This window comes from Pezoporus flaviventris, unplaced genomic scaffold, assembly GCF_033815535.1.
Source record: "Pezoporus flaviventris isolate CSIRO_AGI_PZ_B2104156 unplaced genomic scaffold, CSIRO_AGI_Pfla_v1 ptg000001l, whole genome shotgun sequence".
Lineage (NCBI taxonomy): Eukaryota > Metazoa > Chordata > Aves > Psittaciformes > Psittacidae > Pezoporus > Pezoporus flaviventris.
This window is the reverse complement of record NW_026892549.1, coordinates 28,154,533-28,164,030: the sequence shown is the minus strand read 5'-3', so window position 1 is coordinate 28,164,030 and position 9,498 is coordinate 28,154,533.

Here is a 9,498-nt window from a genome sequence, read left to right as displayed (position 1 = left end):
GGTGTTTGCACAGTACTTAAAACATACATTAACAGAGAAAAAGGGCTTCAAATGGAAAACCAAGTAGCTGTGTAGCTCTGCATACATGTGGTAGCTGAGTCACCATTTCCTATGCAGGAGATCCTCTGGGCTCACACCAAGGAGCTGTTCTTTTGGCCAAGACTTTACTTGTGGTTAGGGCTCATGGCTGCAGTACAAATAAAGCAATGCTGACATAAGAGAAAGTAGTCAGCCACCTAATCCCACATGCCCTGTTGCCCTAGGAACTTGCATTTCAGGCATTTGGCTTCCCCATCTAACCACTCAGGAGACAGGATGTGTTATATAATCCTGCTCTGTGTATTTGGATTTAAGAGAAAAAAATAATACCGACCCTGTCTGACCTTGAAAACCATCAGCAGTCACGTACCTGTGGTGTCCCCACAGCCAGTCACCCAGCAGGACTGTCCTGCATAGGGAGAGCAGCCACTCTTGGGCAGGCAGGCGTAGCAGACAAAGCAGTTTGCTGTTCTGTACATGCATGGTATTGTCAATGTCATAATCCAAGTGGTTTGGGTGGTTTTCATGGAAGCATTCGTGCTGGTAGATTTGCTTCATGTGGTACATTCTCTGTGTGGATTCACTGTGGCTAAGGTTATGGTTTCCTAGGAGGATTCGCCAGTTAGATACATCTTCCATCTCCTCCCAAAGGAATTTCAGAGAAATGAACCAGGCATATTTTTAGTGTGCTCTTTCCTCCCACCACTGATGGCAGTACACACAACTCCTCCCTGTGCCATACCCGTAAGCCACATCAGATGTGCCCCTTTACCCAAACTTACACAGCAGACCAAAAAATCTCTAGCCTAAGCAAAGGACAGATAGGCATTCTGCTCAAAGAGGGGCAAAAGGCTGGGTAGGGATGCAATTTTATGGAAAAATAAACAAGATCTCCTGTTCAAACAGTAGCAAAGATGGAGACTCAGGTACTGTGTTGTTCTTCGATACTCAATAAAATTGTGTATCAGTATTGACAGTAAGCCCCCAACCAGAGTACAAAAAGAAGCATTTTGGATGCATAAAAGGGATCTACATACACATCAGAAGTAGTTAATGAGTATAAATGCATGTAGCTTTTCCCTTGGGAAGTGTATGACACCACATAACGTGCTCCTGTACTCAAAATTCTGTACTTTTTCTTGCTGGATGGGAATCACACATGTAGTCCTGTAGCATAAAGCACACCTTCCTGACAAGCCATTGCTTGGCTTTTCCTTGATTCAGCAAAAGTGCTTCATGACCCTCTTTGTACACTTCAAGACATTCTTTCTTGCTCTGCTGCAGTGTGAGAGTAAAGGGCAGGGCAGGATTCATCCCGTCACCCTTCCCCAAAACAGGCACCTCAGCAGAGAAGTGGAAGCTTTTCCTGCAGTTCTTAGGTATTGGCCTGCCAAACTGTACAACTCTGCACAAAGAACTTGAGGAATGTTCTCTGCTGCAGTGATTTTATAGCAAGTTTCAGGGGGGTTACGCACGTCTTCTTAAGGAATGTTTCTGGTTCCTGTTTAGGCCATTCCTCTTTCAATAACTACAGTAATTTAGTTGAAGAGAATCAGTTGTGTTAACTTCTGTTTTTAAAGCCCTGTAATGTAATTTCCCTGTTCTGCAACTCTACCACACAGTTAAGCAGCACATAAAGAAATGCAGCACACTGATGTCAGTGCAGCAAGCACCGCTCAGCTGGAGGTGAAGCCAGATGCTGAACAGACTACCAAGCTGAAGCCTCTCCTCTCAGCAATGGTCCCAAAGCAGAGTATGAAATTACAGAAGAGTCACCATGGTAAGAATCATGCATCCATGCAGCTCTTGGAGGAATCATGAATCCACGCAGCTCTTGGAGGAATCACCAGTTGCATCAATCTCCGCTGATGGAAGCTGGCTGTTTTCTCTTTGTTCCTTCAGCCCGGATACATGGCCCTCCCTTGCACATATCCTCTCTGACGTCTGTCCTTGGTCTCCTTCCAGGCAGGCTGTGACCTGGCACTGGGTCCCACAGCTGCATGCCAGATCCACCCCAGCCTTCCCTCACAGCTCATCCTGCCCATGGCCAGAGGCCGACCTTGCAGCCACCAACCAGCACAAGAAGCAGAGTGGGGCAGCAGTCGGTGATGCTTTAAGTCCACCTTAAGTCCCTGCAGGGATTTTTTCCCCACAGGGGATATTCAAAGCTCTATGCACTGTATTTACTCACCTCAAATCTTTGCTTTTTGTGTTGAGCCACCCTACTGCCAGAGATAAACTAAGTATTTTTTAACTCCTTCACAAACTGTTTCATACATAGACTACAAACAGATGTTTTAATAACCTTTTCCTTCATGCCACACTTGGCCTTTTCCCTTCCTCTAGTTTAAGGAATAGGTACTGCAACTCACACATGCTTAACAAGTGAGAGGTATGTCCATGTGTGTTTTGTGGGTTACAATAGGCTTGACCACATCTTCAGTGACAGCAGGAATGCCCTGATAGCTACACAAAAATGTGCCAACATGAACTGCAGTTTGTCAGTGTGTAACTGACTTCAGCAGCAATGTCTTCCAAGACAGTGCTGTTCACGTCACTGACAATATTGTCATGAAGGCTGTGCATACCTGTAACAAGAATTGTCAAGGCCAGGACTGTGGTTTTGCTTCAGTGCCTGATACAATTCTCCCTGTGGTGTTTGGCTGAAAGTACCCTCTGCCACAGTTTGCCAGCCAGCCTGCAGTACACAGAGAAACATTCAATAAGCAGTCACATCCTCACAGTAGTTTATTGATCCTGGGCTTGGTGGCTCCTACAACTTGAAATATTGAGAAAGGAAATAAATATTAAACATGAATCCTTAGTCATGTTCCTCATACACCACACAGTCACTTTTTTAATAGCTGCCAGGCACAGCCGGGATGTTAAAAATGCTGTAAATGCAGGAAATCAAAACATCCATCTAACATTTTCCCATGCAAGTGTAAAGCTCATTGTTAAAATTTCAGGGATCTCTAGTTTCTCAAAGAACTGAGTTTTGTGGTTAAAAGCCACATGCCTCTCCGCCTGCAAGTAGCTGGCTTTTGGGACAGGGCAAGTGCTTTGCCTTTGGCTACTTGGAGGATAGCTCAGATACAGGCTAATGGAGAGTATCAATAACTGGTCATGAAGCTAAGTTTGAGTTGATTTTGAGACACTATCTGTGAAAAAAAATGTTTATTCCTAGGGACTCATTTTGCATTTTAATTAGAAAATAAACAAAGAGTCTTTGATCCTGCTAAATCTATTTCTCCAGATTTTTCATTACCTCCTGCTTGTTGTGGCAGGGTTGAGGAGATGAGCTCTATGAAAGGTTATTATTAATCATCTTTGGCAAAAGACAGCTGGCTTCTGGAATGCTAGAAAGGTGGGAAAGGGATACAGGAAAGAGCTGGTGTCTGGCACAGCGTAGGAAGTTCCAAATTTACCATCCCCAATAGAGAGAAGTACTTTATTTCATTAAAAGGCACATAATACCCAGGTATTCTATGAGAAAAATAACAAAAAACTTAACTAGCAACCTAATGAGGAGAAAATGCACAGGGAAGGCACAGACCTGGTGACCCAAGTGGGGCTCTGGCCCCATCACAAACACTTGTATTAGAACATGAGGGAAGGGCCTCCAGGGAGGCGAAACCAGAGAAGATGCATGTGCGTGCTTCCTGCAGCCCTGGTCAAGGTCTCACGTCAGCACTGGGGCACAGCACGGAAGATCTCACACTAGGAGGGAGGCAGACATGTAAACAATGTATAATTGCAAACAATTTTAAATAAACTAAAACCATTTTTACAAAGCTTCAACCTACTTCAAAAAACTTGTATTATCCCAAACAGCTGTTTCATTACTGAACACTGAACTGTTTTTCCCCTATATATATATACACACACACATAATTCTAGTCAAAGTTGGAGCAAGAAAGGACTCTCAGTGCAGGTTTACTGCACAGGGTCTGTTTTATCTGACAACTATGTTGTGTTAGGGCTCTCCTGATTGCTATCATGTAAGTGAAGTGGGTTGTTGAGCAACAGGTATCAATCAAACCAGGTTTCTTCTGCTTTCTCAGAAAAACTTGTCTTTTTCCAAGGCCCTTTTTAAGAAAGCAGCTCCAGCAGCATGGCACTAAATTAACCTTAATTCTACTGTTAGAGTGAGGTTGATGCTGTGAAATTGCACAATCACAGATCAGTATGAAAACAAGGAAGAAATTACAGCGCAACCCATCACATCATGAATTCAAATTAATGCACAGGCTTTCCTGAAATTGGATTATCTGAAGCATTGGCTTTTGTTGTGTTTTCCAGACATAGTGAACACAAGACAGCATTTAATTTACCCACATGCAGGAATTTCTGCTCAATCCTAGTCTGGGGTGAAGCCTTTTGCACTACAGCCAACACAAATTACCTGTAACTATTGCAAAAAGCAATTAGAGAAGATGAAAGGACTGACTTATTATGCATGTGTCATTTCTAAGGGTGTTGCATCTGTGGCACGGGAAGGACCAGAAGCTACATGTCCTGATTGTTGTGGTTTAAGCCCAGCAGTCACTCAGTACCACACAGCCACTTTCCCACCCCTCCCCTTCACCTCCTCTCCAGGCATGATGGGGAAGAGAATAGAAAGAATATAAACCCCATGTGTTGAGATAAGAACAGTCCAGTAACTAAGGTATAATACAAAACTACTACTACTACTAATAATAATGATAAGAGAAATAACAAGGGGAGAGAATATAAAACTAAAAGGGGAAAGAAAAAAAACCAATAAACAGCAGTGATGCACAATACAATTGCTCACCACCTGCTGACTGATACCCAGCCTGACCTGAGCAGTGATCAGTCCCTTCTGGGTGACTCCCCCCAGTTTATATACTGTGCATGATGTGCTGTGGTACGGAATACCCCTTTGGCTAGTTTGGGTCACGTGTCCTGTCTCTGCTTCCTCTTGGGTTCTTGTGCCCCTCCTCACTAGCAGAACATGAGAGACTGAAAAGTCCTTGATCAGGGTAAGCGCTACTTAGCAACAACTAAAACATCAGTGTGTTATCAGCACTGTTCTCAGACTGAAGCTAAAACACAGCACTGCACCAGCTACTAGGAAGAAAAATAACAGTTACAGCTGAAACCAGGATACTGATGTTGCTACCAGGGCACCACAGTGCAGATCAGATGACGGTGCCCAAGAGCGGATAGAGCTTCCTGCACTGGGAAGAGCTGCTCGGCAGCAGTTATGTGCTAGAAAGCACAGGCAAAACGGTGTTTCGGAAATGGTCACTGTGCAGGAAGCTGTGACCCCATCTCAGCTTTACAGTAAAAATTGCAGGAGAGAGCAGGGACCAGAAAATGCTGGGGGGAAAGAGCAGATCTGTACTGTCAGTCTGTGCTGTGCGCCAGGCGCTGAGCACCAGGTGGAGCTAGGAGATGGAATCCTGGCCAGGGGAGTGCACAGAATCGCTTGACCCGGGTTCATGATGTTACACTACCTTTAACACCAGGCAGACAAAATCCCTCCTTGGTCACACCACTGAGCCACCACCAACACTGTTGTTGCTGGAGTTGTCTTTTCTGCCCGTAGGTTAGCAGGAAGGAGGTGGCTGGAACAGCATGGAGGTCCACTGTCATTTCCTTGCTTATGATTCCCCCCTTTGTTTTCTAAGCTTCCTTCATATGTCATCTGAGTGGCATAGACACTTTCATATATACTGTAGCCCATAGTATATTGAAAGGCTGATAATAAGAGAGATGACATCTGTTTAGGTCACATACTAAATAGGATTGATGCTTCTAAACACTCACAAGCTACAGCTTAGTTCTCTGCTATCTGAACACATTGGCCCTTGTACATACGGTGGCAGTCAGCTCAAGGCTTGGCACTTCCACAGCTTGAGAAAGATGGAAACCAGCTATCCAAGTGACCATGGCAAAGAATATGCACCATTCCCTTCACTGATGCAGACCGGCAGTAAAAGCCACAAGCAACCATGTGCTCAGTCTTGCGAAGGATCTCCTGGAGGAAGAACCAGTGCCGCAGCACTGGTTTTGCCTGGGACAGGGGTTCTGCTCCACAGAAAATGGATACGCTCATTCCAGCTTGCAGAGGTGAAAAAGGAGCACACCCATTTTTATACTGGGTAGAGTTTTTGACTGCAAGTTTCTTTTTGAGTAAGAAAAGGAACTAAGTTCTCACTTACCCATACATCACCTACAAAGCGTACCGTGTGGCACTGCAGAGCTACCCCTGGTAGAAGGGCAGGGGAGTGGGATGTCCTGGACCCCTAACATCAGCAGAAAGCACCACGGCTCCCTCCCCTCCTCAGCAGGCACACAGAACCTGCAGACATGAGCAGCCTGGGGCTCTACACACAGGCTCACAGGCATTAGATTCTCCTTATTTGCAGAAGGTCAGCTGGATCTTGTGACCTGTGTAAATAACAAGGCTTTGGAAAGAAGCTCAAGAGGCACCTTATGTTCTTCATTTCAGAGCCATAGTTCTAGATGGAGGGAAAATAAATAAACTTAGAAATCAAAACTCGCTTCACTCTAGAGAGTCTCAAAGTCCCCTGGAAGGGAAAGACACAAGTGACTGATGCAGCAAGTCCCACCAAGTTATTTAACTGGTACTGTGAGAGTTGATAGAATTATTTATTCCCAACTCATAAACTCACATGCTGCCTCTTTCCTCTTGCCAATTAACAGTATTACTTAGCACTAATAGACTGCTTTCATTTTCAAGGGGCTTAAGAACACAAATTAATCACCTCAGCATGTCTGAAGGGAACAGATGGCAATGGAGTATAACATTGCAATTTCACAGTTGGAGCAGCTCCCCACGGAGGGGGCTATAGCAGTGTCTGGGGGGCTCCTGGCCCTGCTCCCTGTTTGCAGTCAGGGTTCCTGGGTCTCACCTCTGCACCAAGATTCTGCTTTATCCCAATCTCACCACACATTAATTTTCCTAAACAAAGCTGTACATTTTTCTTATTCCATCTTTAACAGAGTGTGACATCTTTCCAGAAGGCTTCTTATCTCAGCACGTCTCCAGACAGGTCATTACTGCTTTGGATTTAAAAGACTAAATGTCTATCCAATAATGCAATTAGTCCAGCTTGCCACTGTTTCTTACTGGCCATAAGCAGAGAAGTGACCAGGGAGAAACACATTCCCCTGTGCATACAGTGGAGATGATTTTTACCCTGGAACACCTTTGGTTACAGTTGGATACAGAACAACGGAGTGTGTTTTCCACCCCAGTCACCCCTGTCCCAGAGGGCTATGGGCATGGAGCAGTGTTGCTCCATGGGGCCATTTGGCTCAGCTGCACAACACACCATTTCTTAAGCTGCATGTGGAAAGATGAGCTTACTCTAGAGCAGGGGTTTCTATAGCAAAACTTGCATATGAAGGGTGAAGCCTGTGGCCATCCTTAGCAGAACCAGCTCCAGATCCAGGCTATAGCAACTAAAACATGCATGAAGCCAAAGGCAAGCGGTCTGCAAATGCTGCAGACTGAACCAGGGGTGACAGCGAGCCTACAGCACCCCTATCATGGGGTTGCCAGCTTCGGAGAGCCCCTCAGCTGCACACCCCACCCCTGCTGCTGTCTCCTCATCGTCCTGGGGCTGCAGACACCACTGGGAAGTTTGTTATTGGGGCACCCATATTTCTGAACCTGGAATGAATTTGGTTAGGTGGCCTCCCACCTGCTTAATGCAGCCATCAAGCACCCTGCCACAAACACAACTCCAGAAAGCCATTTCTCAGAGCATACTGACATTTTCAGGAGAAGACCAAACAAATAAACACAATGATTATAAAACTAACTGATATGACACTGGCCAAGCAACTTTTCAGTCTTTTTTTTTCTTAAAGAATTGACCTACCTATGGAAGGCTTTTATTTACAACACTGAGATAATATCCTCTCTCTCAGTATTTAACCCTGCAGTCAGAGAGTATCTGAAAGTAAAACTGTGCAATCATAATAAAGGCAGTCAATATCAAATGTCTGACAGGTTTTGGCCTCTCTTCCCCCTTTCTCCCCCCCTTTTTTTAGGCACCCATCATTTTATCCATGTTATTTTATCCATGTGGCTAATATTCACATGAGTATTTCTTCCAGCTCTCCATTAATACACCTTGTATTAAAATCCTCAAACACGAACACTATTTGCATTACCAGCAGCAACTCCAATGGGTATTCTAAAGACTCACAATGCCTGTAATGAGTGAACATCTATTTTCTCAATTAGTAAACTATTGGTGTCCTTTCCCCTTGCTTGTAATTTATGTCACTCACCCAGGAATGATAGTCAGTGTTTCATGCAAATCCATACCAATGCATAAACCATAAGCAATTCACATCAGAGTGGTATGAAATCTAACACTTGTTCCAGCTTTTTTAGTACACAACAGCCAAAGCACCCAACAGACTTTGTCATATTGTTCCAGCCCCTTCTGCAAACTCTCTCTTTCTGACCAGTTTGATACCAGTCCTATTTTATCATCTTCCTAGAGCTGGGGGCTTTATTTTGGAGGGGTGCTTGGTATGGCAGGGATGGGAAGGAGAATCAAGATTATTCCACATGTCAGATAGCTTAAAAGCATGGATTATGATGGTCATGGGAGCAAGGTACACTTGCTGTTTTAAAGCTTTAGTTTGACTGTTCAAACCTTTAATTCTCCTGCACAGCTGAGAATAAGCTAACAGACAACACAAGGTTTTAGGCCATTATACTGCTTAGCATTCGTGAAGTGCAATGTTTAAAAAAAGGAACAAATCAATGTTTGGTACTATTTATGACACTCCAGACCATAAAATAATCCCCTATAGAAACTGTTTAGATACATGCTAAATAACATCAGAAATGCCTTTTTTCAGTTACTTCTTCTCTCCCAGTACAGCTTTAATAAAAGGAACTTTAACATCTAGGCTCATTACCAAAACTTGGATACTTAAAGCTATCGAGGCATCCCAAATAAGGCATCGTATTCCAGTGGTTTCAGGCTTGGTTTGCATAAAACTCATATTGAATTCAGACTTTGTTGAGGCCAAAGCCCCAGGGCCTTAATAAAGCTTCCTGAACTCACAGTGAGTTTCACAGGAGCCATCTTTGTTTAGTTACACGTTGTCCAGGAATGAACATTTGATCTTGAACTACTCTACATTACTGAATCATGCACCACAGTACATTCCAGATAGCAAGTACAACATTCAGGGATTTTCTAGATGAAATTTTAAAGCTGCCCTGGGCACCAGGGCCTCCCGTCCACATACAAAGTTCAGCTGAACATGATGCAGACAGCCTGCTAACTTACTGGAATGGAAGACAACTCGACAAAAGCACACACATTTAAAGAAGGAATGGGTAATTCCACAGCAGTAAGTTCTCTGACACTGCAGGTTTTCATTTTGAGACAGAAATGAGTAATGTTCCTCTCTCTGCATCAAAAAACATTCCTA